Source organism: Oryctolagus cuniculus, chromosome 16 (genome assembly GCF_051225735.1).
Source record: "Oryctolagus cuniculus isolate XC-2025 breed Fujian yellow rabbit chromosome 16, ASM5122573v1, whole genome shotgun sequence".
Taxonomy (NCBI): Eukaryota; Metazoa; Chordata; class Mammalia; order Lagomorpha; family Leporidae; genus Oryctolagus; species Oryctolagus cuniculus.
This window is the reverse complement of record NC_142882.1, coordinates 40901499-40925719: the sequence shown is the minus strand read 5'-3', so window position 1 is coordinate 40925719 and position 24221 is coordinate 40901499. Positions and strand designations below refer to the sequence as shown.

The window sequence follows — 24221 nt, the reverse complement described above, 5'->3', positions numbered from 1 at the left end:
AAAGGCTTGGCAGCCCATGGCAAGAGCCTCTAGTGATCACGGACGTTATAAATAAAGAGTGTTTCTTGGTAAAGGAACAACAGAAATCACTGTGCACTTAACCCCCATGTCCATCCTTAATGAGTTGTACTATGAGAATTAACTGCAGAAATTGTTCTCAAACTGTACTCTATGTGTTGTGTGTGGGTGTGGGTGCAAACTGTTGAAATCAGTACTTAACATAGAGTGTTGGTCCTCTGTGTATAAAAATAACTAAAAATAAACCATAATGAAGAAGGGAATGGGAGAGGTAGTAGGAGGTGGTATGGGAGTGGGGTGGGAGGGGAAAGAAACACTGTATTCTCAAAGTTGAAACTATGAAAAATGCATTTATTAAATGAAAGTATTAACAAAAGAAAAAATTCAATTACTGTGTATCAATTCTATGGAAGATGGAAAATCAATCTCTCTCTCCCTCTCTCTTGTTCGCTCTGTGTGTGTGTGTGTGTGTGTGTGTGAATGTGTTTTCAGTCTCTCTCACTGTGCCTTTCAAATGAACAAAATAAATATTTTTAAAAGTCAAACTCACTTATTTTATATGGAATTCTTTAAATTTACCTTGATTATATACCTTTCTGCACACAGTTGGAACTCAAGAGAAGCATGCTAAATTCAATGCACTGAACACTAGATATGCAAATATGTACACGAATAGTTTAGTTCAGATTTTCATCATTGTGGTCTCCTAAAGAAACTAGCCCACCTGTAGAAGAACAGGTCTAGTATCAATATGATCATTCAAGCTGGTTCTAAATTTAGGGATCATTTGTGGACCATCCAATAAAATCCTTTAGAGTGACTAAGAAATAATCAAAGACAAGGGAGGGGAACTTCCTCACTTGATAAAGAATGCCTACAAATACTGCTCGTATTGTACCTAATGTGGAGAAACCAGACACTTGATCTCTAGAATCAGCAACTAGAAAAGGATGCTGTATCTCACCTCTCCTGTTGGCACTGTGCTGTAATTCCAAGCTAATGCAATAATACAAAGAAAAGCAATGCAAGAAAAAATAAAAGAAATGCATAACCATCAGGAAGGCAACCATAAAACTTTTTTTTTTACTGATGACATGATCATCTAATGAAGAAACCTCAGCTGATAGAAAACAAATTCCTAGAATTATTAAGCGATTACATCATGTCCCCAGTAATTCAGGTAAATACAGAGCAAATTGCTTTCCTATCTATCAGTGTGACAGTCAGTTACTTGCTAATTTGAAATACTGGAAAATAACTTCTTGGGAAGGGAACACATCATTTTGTCTTACAGTTTGAGGTTTACGGTTCAGGATCAGGTGGTCCCACTAGCCTGGTGTGTGATGGAAGCCAGCAATGATGCAGTGTGTATGCAGGAAGCATTGCACGGTGGACCTGGAAGCAAACAGACAAAGGAAGGACTCTTGGCTTATGCAGCCTCCCCTCTTGTGGGAACTCATTTGGAGGACCAGCCCCCAGCGACCTAAAGACCTCTCTCCAGGTCCAGCTTTCAGATGCCATAACTACATCACATCTCCTTCCTTAACCCATCAAAATGGGTCATTAGAGAATATAAGGGAAGGTGGCAAGAAGGATAATGAGAGGCTACATAAGGGTATTAGAAGACAGTTAGGGGCAGTGTTGTGGTGTCATGGGTAAGGATGTCACCTGCAGTGCTGGAATCCCATGTGTGTACCAGGTCAAGTCCCGCCTGCTCCACTTGCAATCCAGCTCTCTGCTATGGCCTGATAAAGCAGTGGAAGTTGGCCAGGGTCCTTGAGCCCCTGCTCCCAAATGGGAGACCGTGAAGAAGTTCCTGCTTCCTGGCTCCAGGCTTTGGATCGGCACAGCTCCGACCGTTATGATCAATTGGGAAGTGAGCCAATGGATTGAGGACCTCTCTCTCTTTCTCTGTCTCTCTCTCTTTCTCTCTGCCCCTCCTTCCCTGTCTGCAGAAGTCTAACTTTCACCGGCGCCATGGTTCACTAGGCTAATCCTCCGCCTGCAGCGCTGGCACCCCGGGTTCCAGTCCAGGTTGGGGCACCTGTTCTGTCCTGGTTGCTCCTCTTCCAGTCCAGCTCTCTGCAGTGGCCCAGGAAAGCAGTGTAGGATGGCCCAAGGGCTTGGGCCCTACACCTGTATGGCTCCTGGCTTCGGATCAGTGCAGTGCACCGGCCATAGCAGCCATTTGGGGGTGAACCAACGGAAGGAAGACCTTTCTCTCTGTCTCTCTCTCTCACACTGTCTAACTCTGCCTGTCAAAAAAAAAAAAAAAAAAAAAGAACTCTAACTTTCAAATAAATACATTTTTTAAAAAAAGACACCTGGAATCAACCTAAATGCCCATCAACAGTAGACTGGATAAAGAAATTATGGGACATGTACTCTATAGAATACTATACAGCAGTAAAAAACAATGAAATCCGGTCATTTGCAACAAAATGGAGGACTCTGGAAAACATCATGCTGAGTGAAATAAGCCAGTCCCCAAAGGGATAAATATCATATGTTCTCCCTGATCAGTGACAACTAACAGAGCACCAAAAAGGAAACCTGTTGAAGTGAAATGGACACTATGAGAAACAGTGACTTGATCAGCCCTTGCCCTGACTGTCGATGTACAACTTAATACTTTATCCCTTTTAGTATTTTTTTTGTTCTATTTAATACTATTGGTTGAATTCTGTAATTAACACACAATTATTCTTAGGTGGTTAAAGTTAACTGAAAAGTGATCCCTGTTAAATATAACAGTGGGAATAAGAGAGGGAGGAGATATACAATTTGGGACATTCTCAATCGGACTTGCCCCAAATATTAGAGTTAGAAACGTGCCAGGGGATTCCAATTCAATCCCATCAAGGTGGCATGTACCAATGCCATCTCACTAGTCCCAGTGATCAATTTCTGTTCACAACTGATCATAATGATAGGACTAAGAGTCAAAGGGATCACACAAACAAGACAAGTGTCTGCAAATACTAACTGACAGAATCAAAAAGGGAGAGAATGATCCAACATAGGAAGCAGGATACACAGCAGACTCATAGAATGGCAGATGTCCTAAACAGCACTCTGGCCTCAGAATCAGCCCTTAAGGCAGTCAGATCTGGCTGAAGAGCCCATGAGAGTATTTTAGGCATGAAAAGCCAAGACACTCTGGGGGGGGGGGGGGACCTAAATGAAAGATCTCTGCGAGTGTGATCCCAGTGGAAAGAACAGGTCATCAAAGAAGGAGGTACCTTTCTCTGAAGGGAGAAGAGAACTTCCACTTTCACTATGACCTTGTCTAAGTAAGATCAGAGTCGGTGAACTCAAAAGGCCTCCATAGCCTTGGCAACTCATGACAAGAGCCTAGGGTGATTACTGATGCCATAAATGAGTGTCAATTTGTTCAGTCAACAACAGGAGTCACTGTGCACTTACTCCTCATGTAGGATCTCCGTCCTAAATGTGCTGTACATTGTGATTTAATGCTATAACTAGTACTCAAACAGTATTTCACACTTTCTGTTTCTGTGTGGGTGTCAACTGTTGAGAGCTTTACTTAATATATGATAAACTGATCTTCTGTATACAAAGATAATTGAAAATGAATCTTGATGTGATTGGAAGGGGAGAGGGAGTGGGAGAGGGGAGGGTTACGGGTTGGAGGGAAGTTATGGGGGGGAATCCATTGTAATTCATAAGCTGTACTTTGGAAATTTATATTCATTAAATAAAAGTTATAAAATTAAAAAAAAGGCAGTTAGGTAGGAGGAAAAAAATGCTAGGGTTACAATTTACCATGTATTTTATAAAGAATCAGAAAAAAAGATTTTAAAGACTCTCAAGAAAAGAAATGGTGAATGCTTAACAAGATGCAAATGATAATTACCTTTATTCGATTATTGCATGTTGCATACATGCATTGAATCATTACAACATACCTTATAAATATACACAAGTATTATGTGCTAATTTAAAAAGAAGAAATTCTATAAATATGTCTCCACAATTCAAATGGTAGTAATACAAATGGTCATGTCTATGCAAAAATAAAGAATCTAAACAGAACCTTCATATCTTTTACATAAACTTATACAAAATGAATCACAGACCAAGGTGCAAAAAGCAATATTATAAAATTTCCATAAGGTAAAATTGGAGATTACCTTCTTGATCCTGTACTTGACCATGACAAACTATACGGAGGAACCAAAAAATTTCTGTGAAGGAAAAAAATAAATTTGGGATTTATTAAATTCAAAAACTCTTGCCGCACAAAAGCACTATAAAGAGAACAAAAATGTAAACCAAATACTGGAGACATACTTGCAAACACCAGATGAAGGTGTCATACCTAATATATACAAAGAAAACATAATATTCAACAATTAGGAAACAACCACATTAAGGAGCCGGTAGAAGTTATGAACAAATACTCGATGGAAGACTATATACACGTGACAAGACAATAGCATAGGACATTAAAGAACTGAACATTAACAAGATACCAGTACATACCTATTAGAAATTCTTAAATCCAAAGAACTGAATAACAAATGCTGGCAAGAACATGGAATAACAGGAAAACTGTCATTTATTCCTGGTAGGGGTGCAAAAATGGTACAGCCGCTTTAGAAAGACAATCTGGTAGTTTCTTATAAACCTAACATCTTACTATAGATCATGCTCCTAGGTATGTCCCCTTTTGATTTAAAATTTTATACTACTGCAAAAATCTATATAAGAATGTTTATAGTAATTATTTTCATAATCTTCAAAAATTGGAAGCCACCAAGTTGTCCCTCAATGGGCAAGTGGATAAGCAGGCTGTGGTACATCCATACACTGGAGAATGACCCATCAATACACAGAAACGTACTATGCAGAGGAAAGTCATGTGGTGCCGCTAGTTAAGCTCCTGCTTGTGATGTCTGAATCCCATATCAGAGCCCCCGGTCAAGTCCTGGCTGTTTCACTTCCCTTCCAGCTTTCTGCAAGTTTGCCTGGCAAGATGGCCAAAGTACTTGGGCCCCATCCACGAACATGGGAGATTTGGATGGTGCTCCTGACTTCTGGCTTCAACCTGGCCAAATGCTAGCTGTACTGTATGAGACACACTGATGCTATAGTAATACCTAATTTTTACGGTATTTTTTAGGGAGTAGATAGCCTCGTTATTAAGTGTTGTGGCATAACGGGTTAAGTTGCCACTTGCAATGGTGGCATCTCCTATCAGAGGAAAGTTTTGAGGCCTGGCTGCTCTGCTTCCAACTCAGCTCCCTGCCACTGTGCCTTAAAAGCAGCAGAAGACAGCTGAAGTGTTTGGACCCCTGCCACCCATATGGGAGACCTGGATGGAGTTCCAGGTTCCTGGCTTTGGCCTGGAATAGCCCCTGCAGTTGTGCCTATTTGGGAGTGAACTAGTAGATGGAAGATTTTCTTCAATGCCCCAACTTTCCCCCAACTCTGCCCCCTTTACTCTGCCTTTCAAACAAATAAAACAAAAAAAATTTTTTTTTTTTTGACAGGCAGAGTGGACAGTGAGAGAGAGAGAGACACAGAGAGAAAGGTCTTCCTTTTGCCGTTGGTTCACCCTCCAATGGCCGCCGCGGCTGGCGCGCTGCAGCCTGCGCACCGCACTGATCCGATGGCAGGAGCCAGGTACTTCTCCTGGTCTCCCATGCGGGTGCAGGGCCCAAGTACTCGGGCCATCCTCCACTGCACTCCCTGGCCACAGCAGAGAGCTGGTGTGGAAGAGGGGCAACCGGGACAGAATCCGGCGCCCCAACCGGGACTAGAACCCGGTGTGCCGGTGCCGCTAGGTGGAGGATTAGCCTAGTGAGCTGCGGCACCGGCCCAAAATATATCTTTAAAAAAAAAAGACACCATATGGGTCCAGCACTGTGGCTTAGAATGTAAAGTGCCACCTACAGTGCCAGCATCCCATATAGGGACTGTTTCCACTTCCGTCTACTCTACTTCCAATACAGCTCTCTACTATGGCCTGGGAAAGCAGAAGGTGGCACAAGTCCTTGGGCCCCTGCACCAACGTGGGAGACCCAGAAGAAGCTCCTGGCTTTACATGGGTGCAGTTCTGGCTATTGCAGCCATATGGGAAGTGAACCAGTGGATGGAGGACCTCTCTCTGTCTCTACCTCTTTCTGTAACTCTGTCTTTCAAATAAATAAAATAAATCTTTTAAAAAAATGGGTTTTGATTAATGATGTAGAAGTCCTGCGCTGTGTTGTTGTGTCCTGGCCCCAAGATCCTGGCTTCCAGCTGCAGCACTTCCACGGCTGTTGCTGGAATTTAAGGAGTGAATTACCAGATGGCACTCTCCATCTGTCTGTCTGTCTACCTCTGTGTTTGTCTGTTTCTTCCCCTCTGCCCTCAAATAAATGCTGAATTTTTAAGTGAGGAAAATGTATCTTTTCTATTTATTTATTTTTTTGACAGGCAGAGTGGACAGTGAGAGAGAGAGACAGAGAGAAAGGTCTTCCTTTTTCATTGGTTTACCCCCCAACGGCCGCTGTGGCCGGCGCACCGCACTGATCCGATGGCAGGAGCCAGGCGCTTCCCCTGGTCTCCCATGCGGGTGCAGGGCCCAAGCACTTGGGCCATCCTCCACTGTACTCCCGGGCCACAGCAGAGAGCTGAACTGGAAGACGGGCAACCGGGACAGAATCCGGCGCCCCGACCGGGACTAGAACCCGGTGTGCTGGCACCGCAGGCGGAGGATTAGCCTATTGAGCCGTGGCGCCAGCCAGGAAAATATAACTTAAGGTATAAAAACAGACCATGTATGCACTTAATGTGTGCCATGTACTTCAATATTAATAGATGACATGAAATAACCTAGAGTTCATAGGAGAAAGTATTTATTACAAATGCCCACATTATTGTTTTCTTGACATCGTTGTTTTTGACAGTTAGAGAATCTGAAAACACCATTCACCACGTGTCAGAAAAGAAAATGTCACCTTTAGTCAAACTAAGTCAATCCTGAACTAGAATTATTAACTAAAATAAAATTGAAGCTATTTCTGTACTTCTGTCTTAAAAAGAGAGATTATTTATTTAAAGCCAGAGCTCCAGAAAGAGAAAGTGAGACTGAGAGAAATATTCCATACACTGGTTCACTCCTCTGAAAGCCACAACAGCCAGGGCTGGGCCAGGCCAAAGCCAGGGAGCAGGAGCATTATATGGGTCTCACGGTTGGGTGGCAGGGGTGCAAAGACTCGTGCTTTGCCTAGGCAATGATCAGGGAGCTGGGTCAGAACTGGAGCAGCTATGACACGATGCAGCGCCCATAGGGGATGCCAGCAAGGGATGGCTTTACCTACCATGCCAGTACACTGGTGCCACTTTCTGTATTTCTTAAAGAGAAGTACTACCGGCTGATCTCAGAGATAACAGACCTATAAATCCTGTTTATTCTACTATAATTAGACTATATAAAACCAGTAAGTCCAGTTTAATAATTTGATTCCTATACTGGAAAACTCAATTTAAAAACTGAAGAAATACACCTTGAAATGAAACCATATTTCTAGACATTGTAAAACCAACATTGATGCTAAAAGGTACTAAAGTTATGCAGATTCTTTTTTAAAATCATTCAAGTTTTGTTCCACATTGTCCTGGAAATACTAGCTAGAGAAATTAGGCAAGAGAAAAAATCAAGGGCACCTAAATTGAAGAGAGGCCAAACTGTCACTTTTGGCTAATGAATGATCTTACATATAGAAATCTCCCCAAAGACTCCACCAGAATGCTGAGAGAACTAACACAATCAGCAAAGTTTCAGGCTGCAAAGTCAACGTGCACTGACCAGTAGAAAGCCAATCCCATGTTCAACAGCTACACTAAGAAAAAAGGAAAATAATGGGAATACCTGTGACCAAAGAGGTAAAAGATCTCTACAATTGAAAGTATACATCATTGATGACAGAAATTAAAGAGTATTTTAGATATGAGATTAGCATGTACTACTTGTTTTATGGTTACAGTTCACTATTTCAACACATACACTCAGCATAAGTTGATCATACCAGTCAATTAGCCTTCCCAGAGATCATCGTATTTCTTTTCGGATTCGCCGTCCTGTAGTTCAGCCTCAAAGATTCCTTTCATGCAGAGCAGGTCTAGTGGTGAGGAATGTCCATGTCCCTCCAAACTTCATGTTCAAACTGCAGGGTCAATGCTACAGTATAGAGGTGGGGAATGCAGGACTAGGGCTCCACTCTCTTTCACAGGATGAGTGGGTTCATTTTTTCTAAAATAAAAAGAGTTAGATACTTATTTGAAAGTCAGAGATACAGCAAGAGAGGGGGAACAGGGCAGAGGGGAAAGGGATATCTTCCAACTGCTGGTTCACTCCCCAAGGAGCCACAATTACCAGGGCTGGCTCAGGTCTGTCCTGAACTCCATTCAGATCCTCCACATGGGTGGCAGAGGCCCAAATACTTGGGCCATCTACTGCTGCTTTCCCAGGCACAATAGCAGGGAGCTGGATTGGAAGTGGAGCACCCAGGCCTCCAATCAGCTCCCACATGGGATGCTGCTGTAGCAGGACTAGATGTTTAAAATAAGGACTCTAAGTATTACAGAAGCTTGTACTTGTCCACTGGATCGAAGGCAGACAGGAAAGTGAGGAGGGGATGGCTCCAGACCAAGCTGCTCATATTTAGAGGATTCCCCAGATCCTAACCATTGTGACCTTTTGCAGTTTTGTTTAATGGTGTTGCGTTCCTAGTGGGCAAGCCCTTACCCGGGAGGACTGCATAAGGTTCATGGAAAATGAAATCCAAAATTTGCTTCTTTGGTGCAAACAAATTGAAACCCATATAGCTTCTTTGTACTAAGTATTTTCCATGAACTTTTAGAAGAGCTGTGCCTGAAATATTGCATTTTCAAGATGTTTGGAAGTGCGTAGTGTATATCAAAGTTGGAATCATAATATAAAATGGACAAAATTAGCTTAACTGACTCTACTTTTCTCATATAATGGCAACCTCTTTTAACATCTAGATGAGCTAGCAGTTATAAGTCAGGACTAGTTAGTCCTCTGTAAACTATACACGGCAGAGTGAAACAAATGCACACACCAAGGGCACGGTGATCTGTCTGGCCTCACTAGAAGCACGCTGGCATGGAGCTCATTGGACTTCCTTCCTCTCTTCCACCTCCTCCTCCCTCAAGCCTGTCCCAAACACAACGACTACCGCTTAGGTTTTGAATCTAACCACATGTCACCTCCACCCCCCCAAAAAAAGTTTCTTATGCATTTAAACACAGTCTATTTAGAGAATGTTATTTTACTGCTACTACTTTCAGCAGGTATCAGGCACTCCATAACATCTAGTTAGACTAGATATTTCAAAACAATATTCAGGTCTGTCAACCCTACATCGTGGTGAGAAATGCACACGCATAGTTGTAAAAAGGAAAAGTCTCCTCCACATGACCAGGTTAGCCTAGAACCTTCTCACCTTTCCCTTCCTCCTCACGTTCCTTTGTTCCAGGACCTGGAGCCTTCTGAAAGCCACGGCTGCATGTCCCTCTTAGGGTGACCCCATGTGTGGCTTAATTGAGGCCATATATGGTCACTTCCCGAAGACATTTCTTTCCTGTGATAATTCAACTACCAATGGACGCATGACAGATGCGTGATTTTTTTAAGTCTATTCTCTCATATGTCAGAAAGCTCTGTCCATCTAGAAGGCCTGGATGCAGGCAAAGCGGTTTGTTCGTAAAGGCCGAGGGAAAAGCTGAGAACAGCTTTTTCCAGTTACATCCACAGGCCTTCTAAAAAGGGCCAGCACACCTTCCCGACGGCCACCGGCCTCCCGGAGCAGCCTTCTCCCTGATGACACCACCATCTGCAGGAGCTGAGAGGCAGGCCCATGACCACAGCCACTCACTGCTCCGCCGACCACAGTCCCGTGGGACTCTGCTCCCTGCAGGGCCACTCCTCGTTGTCATGGACTTAGGACCAGGTGAGGTGTCAGCTAACTGGACACAGCCCTCACCCCAGGTCCCGCATCTGCGTGGCCCCAAGGCCTGAAAACATGGCCCTGCTTGAGTCCACAGACCCCGCCTTCTTGGGTGCCTCCAGCTCCTAATGGCAGCCAAGGCATTCAAGCGGCCTCACCAGAACCACTCAAAGGTGCAGTGTCCTTGGCGCCTCGGAGCAGGAGCCTCACAGAGGCAGGCCCCCAGGGTTGGGCCTGCAGCCCAGGCTGCTGGTGGGGTGCAGAGCCCTGTTCCTAGAGGCGGGTCTGGATACTGAGGCGATCGCTCTTGGGAGATCACTCACGTGGGCCCAGAGGGCTTGGCCGCCTCTTCAAGGCCCCGATCAGGGCCATCAATCAGTGTCAGCAAGGGCTCAGGTGTCTGCAGGCCAGATGCCGTAAACTGGACTTGAGGGCCCCAGGGAAACAAACCGCATCTGATTTCTCTGCAGGAACTCCCTCTCTGTCTCTTGTAACAGTTTTTGTGCCAAAGTATATGTTATTTCTTTGTACATAGGAAATTTGCAATCATCAAATAAAAACTTCAATAAAAAAGTCTATGTTGTTTGATATTAGGAAGGCTTCACCTGACCTTTTCTTTTCAGTTCCCATGTAAGATCTTTTCCCTTCTTTCACTTTTCGTCTATGTGTATCATGCTAGAGGTTTTACTTCTTGGCAGCAAATAGATGGGTCTTGCCTTTTAGTCCATGCACGTATATAACAACACATAGACAACTGGAACTTTATATGAGGAAGGGAACCCTTCAATGCATACTTGCTCATGCCATCCCCCGCCCCAACCTGATGCTACCCACCACCCAGTGATGTCAGCATTCTATCCAAGACCTCAAGATTTATGCCATTCCCAAAATGTAAACACTCAAAGGAAACAACAAACTCCTTATATGGGTGTTAATTTTAAACACCTAGAGACCGCATGTTTCCAGGGAGGACTTCAGGTTCCCAGGCATCACACAGTAGCCTCTAAGAAATGTGTTATTTGACTACTTCATCTTTGAACAGCTATCAGGCATTCCAGAACATCTGGTAAGACTAGGTATTTCAAAAAATACTCAGGAATGTCAACTCTACATAGAGGTGAGAAAACACACACAGAAAATGATAGTTGTACCAAGGAGAAGCGTTCTCCAAATGACCAGGCTAACTAAAACCTTCCCTCCTTCCCTAACTCCTCATGCTCCTTCGCTCCAGGACCTGGAACCTTGTGAAAGGGCACGGTTCATGTCCCTCAGGGGCTCCCCCATGGGTGGCTTAAACAAGGCCATTTACAGGCACTTCCAGAGGACATTTCTTTCCTATGATAATTCAACTAAATGGGCACTCGCAAGACATCGGAGTTTTCTAAGTCTACTCTATCATATATCGGAAAGCTCTGTCCATCCAGAAGGCCTGGATGCAGGCAAAGCAGTTTGTCTGTAAAGGCCGAGGGGAAAGCTGAGAACAGCTTTTATCCTCTTCTATCTGCAGGCCTCCTGAAAGAGGCCAGCACACCTTCCCGAGGGCGGCCGGCCTCTCAGGCGGCCGGCCTCTCAGGCGGCCTTCTCCCTGATGACACCACCATCTGGGATGCAGAGCACTTACCCTTAGTGCCTGGGTTTGCACTCTAAGGCGATCACCCACGGGAGAACACTGAGCTGGGCCTGGGGGGCTTCTCTGCCTCTTCAAACACCCAATCAGGGCCATCAATCAGTGGCAGTGAGGGCTCAGGTGTCTGCAGGCCAGATTCCATAATCTGTCCCCGAGGGCCCCAGGGGAGCAAACAGCATCTAGTTCTCTGCAGGAACTCCCTCTATGTTTCTTGTAACAGTTTTTGTACTAAAGTATATGTTGCTCAGCTGACAGAGGAAATTTGCGTTCATTAAATAAAAACCTTCAATAAAAAAGTGTATGTTGTTTGATATTAAGAAGGCTTCACCTGCACTTTTCAGTTCACATGGAATATCTTTTTCCCTTCTTCACTTTCAGTCTATGTGTATCATAGAAGGGGTTTTTCTTCTTGGCAGCAAATAGATTAGTCCTGATTCTTAGTCCTCCCACCTATATAACAACGCATAGACGATTTGAACATTATAAGATGAAGGGAATCATTTACGCATACTTACTCACGCCAACCCCCGACCCCACCTGACACCAGTCACCACATAGTAATGTCAGCATTCTCTACTAGACCTCAAGATTTATGCCATTCCCAAAATGTGAACACTCAAAGGAAACGACAAACTCCTTACACAAGTGTTAATTTTAAACACCTAGAGAAACCGATTGTTCTCACGCACCAGAGAGTAACCTCTAAAAAACCCACCCATGTAACAAAGGCTCTAACGTGAATGTCTTCTCAACAAGAACACTGTGCCTTGCATACCATTCCCTTCCCATCTCTACGATACCAGTGGACTTGAATAACCACCTGTAATACTTACAGGGAAACTAATCATTTCAACATCAACAATCATTTCTGGCCCAGAACCCTTCCCTTCTCCACCATTTCAGAGAGCTAGAATGTTGCAATTTTCCAAAGACAATCTTTCCGAGGACTCATAACATAAAATGTACAAAATTAGTTTAACTAACTCTACTTTTGTCATACAGTGGCAACCTCTTTTAACATCTAGATGGGCTAGATGTTGTAATTCAGGCCTCACTGGTCTTTGGTATACACTCCATACACAACAGAGTGAAACAAAAAGCACACACCCATGGGTCAGTGGTCTGTCTGGCCTCACCAGAATCTCCCAGGCGTGGAGCTCTTTGAACTTCCTCCCTCTCCTCTACCTCCTCTTCCCTCAAACCAGTGCCCAATCACAACGTCTACCACTCGGGAGTGAGTCTGGCCATGCACCACCCCCTCCCCAAATTGTTTCATATGCCTTTTAACAAAAAAGTCTATTTAGAAAATATGTTACTGTACCATTTTTACTTCGAACATAAATTAGGCACTTCGGAACATTTGGTAAGACTAGATATTTCAAAAAAGTACTTAGCACTCTCAGCTCTCTATATTGGTGAGAAAACGCACACAGAAATCGATAGTTCTATCAAGGACATGTGTTCTCTACATGACCAGACTGGTATAGAAACTTCCCTCTTCCCTTCCTAATCACGATCCCTTGCTCCATGAACTTGAACCTTGTGAAAGGCCACGCTGCCTGTCCCTCAGGGGCACCCCCACCGGTGGCTTAGTCAAGGCCATTCACAGTCACCATTCTTTCCTAAATAATATTCAACTACAAATAGATGTTCCCAGGACGTCTGAATTTTCTAAGTCTAATCTCTCATGTATCAGTAAGCTCTGTACATCCAGAAGGCCCAGCCAAAGCGGTTTGTCTGTAAAGGCCGAGGGGAAAGCTGAGGCTTGCTTTTTCCAGTCCTACCCGCAGGCCTTCTGAAAGGGGCCAGCACACATTCCTGAGTGCGGCCGGCCTCTCCTGGCGGCCTCTCCCTAATGCACCACCATCCGCAGGAGCCGAGACCGCCCGCCCATACCACGGTCACTCACCGCTCCGCTGCCCATCGTCCCGCGAGGCTCTGCTCCCTGCCGGGCCGCTGAGTCCTCGGTGGTCGTCGTCTTCCTCCTCGTCCGCTGAGTCCTCGGTGGTCGTCGTCTTCCTCCTCGTCCTCCTCGTCCTCGGTGGTCGTCGTCTTCCTACCAGGTGAGGCATAGACCAACCAGACGCAGCGCTCACCCCAGGTCCCGGATGTGCGCAGGCCCAATGCCTGAAAACAGGGCCGCGCATGTGGCCGTAGACCCCGGCATGCGCGGCCTTGTTTTCAGGCATTGGGCCTGCGCACATCCGGGACCTGGAGTGAGCGCAAGTGGCCATAGACCCCGGAAGGCACGGGGGTGGGGTGGGGGTGGGGTGGGGGTGGGGTGGGGGTCTACAGCCGCATGCGCAGCCCTGTTTTCAGGCATTGGGCCTGCGCACATCCGGGACCTGAGATGAGCGTTGTGTCTGGTTGGTCTACGCCTCACCTGGTAGGAAGACGACGACGAGGAGGAAGACGACGACCACCGAGGACTCAGCGGACGAGGAGGAAGACGGCGATCACCGAGCACTCAGCGGCCCGGCAGGGAGCAGAGCCCCGCGGGACGATGGGCGGCAGAGCGGTGAGTGGCCGTGGGCATGGGCAGGCAGTCTCGGCTCCTGTGGATGGTGGTATCATCAGGGAGAGGCCGGCCGCCCTCGGGAAGGTGTGCTGGCCCCTTTCAGAAGGCCTGTGGATAGAAGAAGAAAAAGCTGTTCTCAGCATTCCCTTCGGCCTTTACAAACAAACCGATGTGCCTGCATCCAGGCCTTCTAGATGGACAGAGCTTACTGACATAGCAGAGTAAACTTAGAAAATTCAGACGTCTTGTGCATGAGTTAATATAGAAAGAAAGGTCTTCAGGAAGTGACTGAACGGCCTTGATTAAGCCGCCCGTGTGCGCGCCCCAGGAGAGAGACACAGCCATGGCCTTTCCTAAGGTTTGAGGTCCTGGAGCGAAGGAGCGTGAGGAGGAAGGGAAGGCGGGGAGGGTTCTAGGTTAGTTGGTCGTGTGGAGAAGACATCTCCTTCTAACAACTACTGTTTCTGTGTGCATTTCCTCAATAATATAGAGGGCTGAGAGTGCTAAGTACTGTTTTGAAATAGCTAGTCTTAATAGATGTTATGAAGTGCTTGATTTATGTTCAAAGCATAAGTAGTACAATAACACACTTTGTAAATAGACTTTGTGTTAAATGCATATGAAACTTTTTGGGGGAGGAGTGTTGGTGGGTGGCCAGAGTATGAGCAGTAGAGGTTGTGTTTGGGAACTGATTTGTGGTAGGAGGAGGTAGAGGAGAGGGAAGAAGTCCAAGAACTCGATGCCAGCGTGCTTCTAGTGAGGCCAGACAGACCACGTCTCCTGGGTGTGTGCATTTTGTTTCACTCTGCCTTGTATAGATTGTCTACAGAGGACCAATGAATCCTGACTTAGAGCATCTAGCCATTCTAGATTTTAAAAGAGGCTGCCACTGCATGAAAAAACTAGAGTCAGTTACACTAATTTTGTCCATTTTACATTAAGATTCCTCGGAAAGATTGTCTTCAGAAACGTGGAGCATTCTGGCTCACTGAGATGGTGGAGAAGGGAAAGTTTCTGGGACAGAATGCTCACATTTCAAAGACACTTTCACATTGTAAATCTGGTTAGTCGTGTGCAGTTTAGCACTGCTGTGTATATAGTGGACAGCTACGTCTTTCCTTGAGAAGACGTAGTCTAATCTGGATATTCAGAAGTACCCGACATAGGTTAAATTTAGAAGGAGTGAAATAGTTCTGTAAATATCTTTTTGGTATCACTCATTAGTTGTGTCTTTGAGGAATGGACTTGCTGGCCACAACTGGGAGCCTTGTGCCAGCTGTGCTTGTTCCACGGTTTGGAGGAGGTGGGAGGCGAGGAACTGCCAAAGGTGTTATGCTGGTGTGTTCCAACTTTGGGTGTTTTCAGCCATTTTCCTGTCGTTTTCTGCTTTTTGTTTTACTATGTATAGAGAGTGTATAATGGACAAACTAGTCTTAATGTAACATCAATATTCTACATGTTAAAGAGGTTGCTAGTGTATAACAAATTTGTTAGGAGAACTAGCATATTTTAGATATTAGTGTTGAAATTCATATGAAAGCTAGTCCTCTATAAATGTCATTTGGATTTCCGTGTGTGAAGCCGTCTCTAAGAATTACATAAGCTTGTACTTGTCCACTGGATCAAAGGAAGAGAGGATAGTGAGGAGGGAATGGCTCCAGACCAAACTGCTCATATTTCGAGGATACCCCAAATCCTAACCATTGTGACCTTTGTGCAATTTTGTTTAACGGTGCTGTGTTCTTAGTGGGCAAGCCCTTACCCTAGAGGACTTCAGAAAGTTCATGAAAAATGAAATCAAAAGAAGCTTATCTTGGTGTAAAGAAATTGAAACCCATATACTTCTTAGTACAATACTAAGTATTTTCCATGAACTTTTGGAAGAGCAGTGTCTGAAATAGCGAGATTTCTAGATGTTTAGAAGTGTTTGGTCTATGTAAGAGTAGGAGCTACAGATTACCACTTTTGTTAAGTAGCTTTTAAAAAGTGATAGGAAACATTTGGAAGTGGAATTGGTAAGACCCTTTGGTGAAGAGTATACTCTCTTGCACATTGTTTATTGGTATGAGAGAGGTGGGAGGGAAGAGATTCCAAACTGTGTTTATGCAAGTGTGTTCTAAAATATTCGCTATTGCCCTATATGTTACATGCATTTCATTTAACATTGCTTTAATGTAGAGGTTGTTTATATACTGGACAAAGGTGTCCTCATTCCACAATATCTAGTCTCTACATATTAAAGAGATGCCGATGTATGACAAAAGTGGTGTTAATAATCTGACACGTGTTATACCTTTTGTGTTAAATTTCATGGAAAGACTGTCTTCTGAAAAGGACGTTTGGGAGTGAAATTGTAACACGACTTTACAGTGACAAGTGTGTCCACTACTACCTGTCTGTATTGGAGAGAAGGACATGAAAGAAACGAAAGCTTCTCTAGACCTTCCTGAATGTCCCTACTTAGGAGAAACTTTTTGATATACCCAGTTCCATGTGTCTAGTTTCCTCAACACTACTGTGTATGTAGTGGACAAAGTGAAGTCCCTATTTGAATCTTGTGTTCCTTCTGGATGTTTAGAAGGGCACAATGTATGTTAAAATTGAGATAAAACATAATACATTTTGTAGCTATCCTATTGTAAACCTCATATGAAATACAGTCCTTTGGAAAAGGAACGATGGACTCCTTTTCTGAGTAGTACACACTGTTGTGTTGGGTGCTGCTTCAGGGAAGAAGTGGTGGAAAAAGTCTCAAGGGCTTTTTCCTACAGCATGTGTGCAGTAGGGGAGGGTGAACCATTGTCAATGTTTGTCATGTTGTTTTTCTTTGCTGTGTATATAATGGATACATAAAGGTCAGACGAGTCCTACTTTACAATATCTAGATGTTAAAGAGGTGGCTGGTGTATGACAAAGTAGAGTTAGTACACGAATGCATTGAGTATGCTTTGTGTTATAACTCATAGGATGCACTGTTCTTACAACCACTTAGGGACGTGAAATTGTTAAAAGGCCCACTAAGTGTAACAGGAACTTCGACCTGTTTACTGGGTTGGTAGAGATGGGAAGGGAGAGTTTTCTAGACTAGAATGTTCTTGTTGAGAAGACATGCATAGAAGAGCCTTTGTTACAACAGGTGGGTTTCTTGGTGGCTACTGTGTGGTTAGTGGGAAACTGAAGTCCTTCCAGGAAACATCAGGTCTCTAGGTATTTAAAATTAACGCCTGTTTAAGGAGTTTGTTATTTGGTAGGGGTGGTTGCATTTTGGGAATGGCATTAAACTTGAGGTCTTGGAGAGAATGCTGAAGTCCCTGGGTGGTGGCTGGCGGGATGAGGGGGCGGTGGTTGGCGTGAGGAAGCATGCATAGAAGGGTTCCCTTCCTCATGTTATAATGTTCCAATTGTCTGTCGTTATATACGTGCATTTGAGTGAAACTGCTGTGTATTAAATAAGTCCTGTGTCCAAAGTATGTTAACAGTAGAGGTAATAAGATATTCCCTATCTAAACACCCCTTTTGTTAGTTTGTAGGAAGGACTATCTTCTTGGAGTGACCCTTGCTAGCCCTCCTCTGGGAGGGAGATGTTGCAGTCCTGGGCTTAGTCCCTGGAATGGCAGTAGGCGAGGGTGAGGGAAGTGCTCATTACAAGTAGCTCCACATCTAGCAAATGGTTTTAGATTTGACCAGTAGGTATGCGTGCACTTTTTGGTAAATACCCATGTTTATTGTGGACAAAGTTCATTTGTTCCAGCGGCTACATGTTACAGATGTCTTAGGGCAGCAATAGATGATAAAAACTCTCTTTTCTCTGTCTCCTGACTTCTGGCTCTGTATCTGTCTCTCTCTCTCACACCCTCACCTTCTTTCTCCCTTCTTTCATCATACTCTCTTGTTAGTCAGACGGCCGGGATTTCAATGTCCACTGATCTGATTTTACAGGTCGCAATGGGAATTTTCTTTTTCCACGATCCTTCGGATTCTCTTGGTAGCCTCCTACGTAATAGGGTCCCTCTCAAATTGGCTCCAGCCCTCAAACCCCGATGCCTCATCTTTCTCTGTAATTGAGCGTGGCCCATGTATGACCTTAACAGTCAGTCAAAGTGGCCCCTCCATGGTATGTTTGAGCCCGATAGCATTCAAGATCTTTATCACTTCTGTGAATGTTCAGGAAAATGGAAGGAGACCCCATATGTTCAAGCTTGCTTTCTTCTATTTAAACCTTCTATGTGTGCTTCTTGCTTCCCAGCCCAGGTCCTATTGGCATCCAAAGTTTCCACTAGAGGTCAAGGGCTTGAGCCAAAACCTCTGCCTTCCACGTTTGCAGCCCCAACTCTTCACTGTCTCAGCTCACTGTACCTCCCCATCCCACCCAGGAATTCTGATTTTATCTTAGAATCAGGCCTGGTCCAAATTCTACTCTCCCCGTCTTATCAATGATCCATGCTTTCACTCCCCATCCCTTGCCCTCCAGCTGGTCTTTTGCCCCTCCCTCTCTTGTTCCAGTTTTACCAGAAGCATAGCAAGGGAGTGGTAATCCCATCGTTTTGAGCTCCCTGCTTATGGAGAAACAAATTAGGTATCCCACCCTTCTGATGGCACTTTTGTTTTATCATGAGCAAGCCAGACAGGAAAATCAGGTCTTTTGGCTTCCACTGCAGTGGGCTTCTTATCCCTGGTGCATTAGCTTCTGGTCCACCTTCACCTTTGGGCCCTGTCTTGCAGCTGCCTGCACTTTTTTTTCAGAGGCAGACCCAATTGGCTGACTATGATTTCCTGGGCCTAAGGTGTTCTCAGGAAAAAAAAACAACTGTAACTAGACACTGAGTTTGAAGAAATTTCTATCTCTCAATCCAGGAAGATCACTACCTTTGAAAATACTGCTTTGTAACATGCTGAACTTAATTTGCAATTTATTTTAACAGGTTTCTTGGTAATCAGTACTCAGTGAAAGAGCAGTGGGGAATTAGTACTTGTTTTATAGATGAATGCAATTTTAATTTTAATTGAATTCAGATAGAGATATAATACAATATCAGCATCTAAAGTCATTTAGGTGTAACTGCTCATTTAAATTGGGTTAAGGCATAAACTGTCCATGAAAAGTAGTTCAACACTGCTTAAAGTAACTGAGGCTAGAATGTGATGTGTTACCTTATTGAAAAATGTTTTCTACATTTGGAGATTATTTCAAAATATCAACAAGAACATTGGCAGATGGAAAACAGCACAAGTATAGAAATGTGTACTCGGTAAGAAAGGCTATGAAGGAAAGAGTGTTCTTGGTAAGGAAGATTACGAAGGAAAGAGTTCTTTTGAGTATAAAGAAAGGATATAGTTTGTAAAGATGACTTCATCCTGATGGCTAGTTTACTCTAGACTGGAATGGAAATGATGGAATGTTTCAAGTTGAAGAGGGTGTGTGGAAGTCACAGAAGGTTGTGAAAGAAAGAAATTTTGGATAGAAAAGCTATTAATCTATTTTTCTTTGACATAAAATTAGAATCTGATCTTCCATGAAAGCAGTGAGTTAAAGTAATCTATTTTGTTCTCCTAAATTCTGATTGTTTAAAACAGCTGAGTTTTTTATCAAGAGCTATGGGTCATTTAAATATGTGCTTATTTTCAAACATTTGAATGATCACTTTGTAACCATGATAAAATTTGGTCTATATTATGTCATGATGCTAAGGGATCCTATTTCAACCAGATATTGTGGATGTTGAGCCTTCTTTGCATCCTTGACAGTCATTCAAAAAATCAAAATTTCAAAAATTTAGACTTTGACAATTTCCAAATGGCCCCCAGGACACATGAGACACCAACTAATCAGGCTGTTTGGATTATGTTAGAAGTACTGTCAAGATGTGAAGTGGAGCTAAACTTTAAGTTTGTATAATATAAAATGCTACTGATACAAATGTATGAAAGATAAAAAGTCTAATGATCTTGTGTTACTAGACATGATGGTTATCTTAATGAGAAAGCTCTAAAGGCCTAAAAGGGTTAAATGCTTTGTAAAAATCCTACAGGTGCTTTTTAAAAGACTGTGTGAAGTAGGCCAGTGCCTCTTGTTGGGTAATGAGTTTATAATTTTAAACATGGCTATTTAAAGTCTTTTGTCATCCACAGTTTTGTATAGGCTCCGATGAGCTTTATCCAGCCACTTCTGTTGCATTCAGTACTTTGGGGGTGGTTCTATAAACTGATGAAGCCAATAATATATTACAGGTACCAACTGAGAGAAAGTATGGATAACTGAGATTACAAAGAGAAGAAAGTCTTTGTAATCAATTGGTAATTTACAGAAAAAAAAGTTAAAGATTTTTAAAAGCTTATTACTGAAACTGCTTTATTGTTCTTTTATGTTATATGTGTATACATATTGTATGTCTACAAGGGAAAATTTATTAAGAATGTTGTTTTAATTGGCTTAGAGATAAAAGGTTGACCATCAATTTAAACAGCTAAAATTAATCAAAGATACATTCTGATTCATGTGACCTGGATCTCTGTATCAGATGTTTTAAATCTGTTGGTAGAAAGAAACTGAAAATGTTTTATATGCTTGTGCTTGTGTTTTCTGGTTAAATAAGCTACACCATGTTAGGTATTTAAAAGGTGTTTCCAAATACATGTATTCTTCAAATTTATAGAAGGCATTGGACCTTCTGGTAAATGTTTTCCTATGTTGTTATCTAATGGTTGAAATCGCTTGCTAAGCTTTCATTTGATACTGCTGTTGTCAGTAAGCAATCTGGGACTTGCTCCCTTATTTCTCTATTCTAAGCCCGACTTGTTCTCTCATTTCTCTGTTCTCTACAAGGTAGGAAACTAATTCTATTCTGAAGACTCCCCAAAATGCACAATTGGATTTTTAGACCTTATAAAAGGGATGGCTAGCATTTCTCTGTAATAGCATAGCCAAAATGAGAGCTTAAATTATAATTTCACAGCTCGAATTACTTTGCCATCAGCACAATAAACAGGCAGAACCTCCCTTTCAGACGAAACAAAAGGAGAGAACGTTTTAATTAAGGACATAGCTTTCCTCACAGGTATTGTCTACCTCAAAATAAACCACTGTCAGAACATGCCTGTGACTATAGACTTCTAGTTTAGGCCACAACGATTAGAGATGGGACTTGAGAGCACCCCCTTGACTTGCATCCTCTTGTCTGCTTTAACAAAAACCAGGAGGAAAATAAAGCTAGGCATCAGAAGCAATGTAAAGATAGGTAGCAGGCCAATGAATGGCTGCTTTACACAGCCATTGATCTTCCCTCAAGGAGACCCAACAGGCCGGTCCACTGCAGTGGCTTTCAATGTGGTAAGCCAGGCCTTCAGCAGAAGTCAGCTTGTGAAGAGCCCTGGCAGCTCTGCCAGCCAAGAGTTGGATCACCGGAAATGGAACTGCCCTGGAGTCGAAGGACTTTCAGGTCAGAGCTACAGATCTTGCTGGCTCTAAGCTGAAAAGCCCTTCACTCGGCCCAGCTTCCAAAGTGACCACCGTTGCAGAGGGGACGGCCAAGAAGGGTCAGTAACAGAGAACTATAAATTTCCTGTTAGAGTTGTATCTTTTTGTTATAATTGATAGACTAGAGACATCCTGGATCAGGAATCGTTAAACCACCTCTGAGCAGTCAGCGAGTATCAGAAATTCCTCACTGGGCCAGCAGCAAGGGGGCAGAAGGAGGTACAAAGCAAGAGGTGTCCTATTTACATTTTGATGATAGCCATTGGTGGATGGGCATGTCTTTTGGCTGTGCTGTGGTAGTACATTAAGAAAGTGAATGCAAATATGCCTTCTTGCTAATATTTTGGTAGTACCAATCTGATCATGAATTCTCGTAGAAACAGGACGCTTAGTATGCAACATTGCTGTGTGTGTCACTGTGATGCAGTAAGGGAATGCAGCATCTTAATTGTAACCTGTACCAAACTTGCTTTTAGAGGCCTGTTGCTGTTTTTGTCTTTTACAAAATTCTTGCTCCCAAGAAAATCAGTGACATTTTTTCCTAGATTGAGTTGATGCAGTATATTTTTGGTTATCCAGTAGTCATAGAACGTAGGGATTTTGAATTGGGAAAAAGTTTTTGAAGTGTGAAAAACCATGATCCATACATTCTTTATCAAAGTCACATAAAAGCAGATGTTGAGTGTGTATGCAAGGGACCTAAAAGGACTTGTTGATTTCAACTGCTTGTGACTGTAGATGACTTTGTTATTTGCTTCTTTTGTTTTGAAGTTTCATTTAATTCACTTGGTAGCTTTGATAAAATTAAAGTCATTTAACGCCCTCCCCCCCCCCCTAAAAAAAGACAAAGAGGGATGACACAATGCAACAGAGGATTTCAGCACCTCACTTTCATCATGGGTAGATCACGCAGACAGAAAACCAACAGAGACCACAAAGGTGACCCCTGCTATGGACAAAATGCATCTAACTGATTCGACAGAACTTTTCATCACACAGTTAAAGAACACATATTTTGCTCAGCAGTGCAAGGAGCTTTCTCCAGAATAGGTCGTATAGGAGGCCATAAAGCAAGTGTCATCAAATTAAAAAAAAAATCAACATCATAGCGCACAACTCTCTGATCAGGACAAGGAGTGGCTGCCTGTCACCAAGCTGGGCCGCCTGGTTAAGGACATGAAGATCAAGTCCCTGGAGGAGGTCTACCTGTTCTCCCTGCCCATCAAGGAGTCCAAGATCATCGACTTCTTCCTGGGCGCCGCCCTCAAGGATGAGATGCTGAAGATCATGCCGGTGCAGAAGCAGACGCGGGCCGGCCAGCAGACCCGCTTCAAGGCATTTGTGGCCATCGGGGACTACAACGGCCACATCGGCCTGGGCGTGAAGTGCTCCAAGGAGGTGGCCACCGCCATCCGAGGGGCCATCATCCTGGCCAAGCTGTCCATCGTGCCTGTGCGGAGAGGATACTGGGGGAACAAGATCAGCAAGCCCCACACACACACAGTGCCGTGCAAGGTGACCGGCCGCTGTGGCTCTGCTGGTGCGCCTCATCCCCGCGCCCAGGGGCACCGGGATCGTCTCCGACCCTGTCCCCAAGAAGCTGCTGCTGATGGCTGGCATTGACGACTGCGACACCTCAGCCCGGGGCTGCACTGCCACCCTCGGCAACTTCGCCAAGGCCACCTTCGATGCCATCTCCAAGACCTACAGCTACCTGATCCCCAACCTCTGGAAAGAGACCGTGTTCACCAAGTCTCCCTACCAGGAGTTCACCAACCACCTCATGAAGACGCATACCGGGGTGTCCGTGCAGAGGACCCAGGCTCCAGCTGTGGCCACAACATAGGTTTTTACTTGAGAAAAATAAAGTGGATGGAGCCTGCAAAAAAAAAAGTTCAAATCCAACAACTCAGGAATCTGAAGAACATATGCAAACACATCAAGATTGAACAACATGCTCCTAAATGAACAGTAGTTTATAAAAGTAATCTCTGCTGTGGCCTGGGAAAGCAGTAGAAGATGGCCTGTGTGCTTGGTCCCCTGCACTCTTGTGGGAGACCTGAAAGAAGCTCCTGGCTCCTGGCTCCTGGCTTCAGATCGGTGCAGCTCTGGCTGTTGCAGCCATTTCTGGAGTGAACCAATGGAAGGAAGACCTTTCTCTCTGTCTCTTCCTCTCACTGTCTATAACTCTACCTCTCAAATAAAGAAATAAAGTCTTTTAAAAATATAAAATTAAATTAAACAACATTGACACAACATTTGCCCAAATTACCCCCCCCCAAGAGAAAAAAAAAAAAAGAGGGGAAAACAAATCAACAAAATCAAAGTTTTGAAAAACTTAATGACAGATACCACAGAAATAAACAGAATCCTGAGGAAATACTTCAAAGAGGTTTATGCCAGCCTAGAAGAAATATATAGATTCTGGGACAGATGCAATCTACCTAAGTTGAGTAAAGTAGACATAGAACATCTAAACACACCAATGAGCAAAAGGGAGGTTGAATCTCAGAGAAAGAACTCCCACAAACAAAATCCCAGGACCAGATGGCTTTACTCTGAATTCTACCAGATATATAAAGAAGTAATTCAATTCTTCAC

At 43.7% G+C, this 24221-nt stretch overlaps 2 long non-coding RNA genes and 1 pseudogene across 3 annotated transcripts; 1 reads left to right on the top strand and 2 right to left on the bottom strand.

The window, feature by feature from the left end:
* Positions 1–477: 477 nt before the first annotated feature.
* LOC149121702 (uncharacterized) lies at positions 478–4607 on the bottom strand. Its single transcript, XR_016223077.1, has 3 exons — positions 4525–4607; positions 4173–4226; positions 478–1413 (listed from the first exon to the last, which is right to left on the bottom strand). It is a non-coding gene; the product is annotated as an uncharacterized LOC149121702 (long non-coding RNA).
* A 3411-nt stretch (positions 4608–8018) lies between these two features.
* LOC149121701 (uncharacterized) lies at positions 8019–13786 on the bottom strand. The gene is made up of 2 exons (XR_016223076.1): positions 13538–13786; positions 8019–8281 (listed from the first exon to the last, which is right to left on the bottom strand). It is a non-coding gene; the product is annotated as an uncharacterized LOC149121701 (long non-coding RNA).
* Positions 13787–13939: 153 nt separating this feature from the next.
* On the top strand, positions 13940–23800 carry LOC149121700 (small ribosomal subunit protein uS5 pseudogene; annotated as a pseudogene). The gene is made up of 2 exons (XR_016222403.1): positions 13940–14146; positions 22465–23800. The product of XR_016222403.1 is annotated as a small ribosomal subunit protein uS5 pseudogene (transcript).
* Positions 23801–24221: the final 421 nt, after the last annotated feature.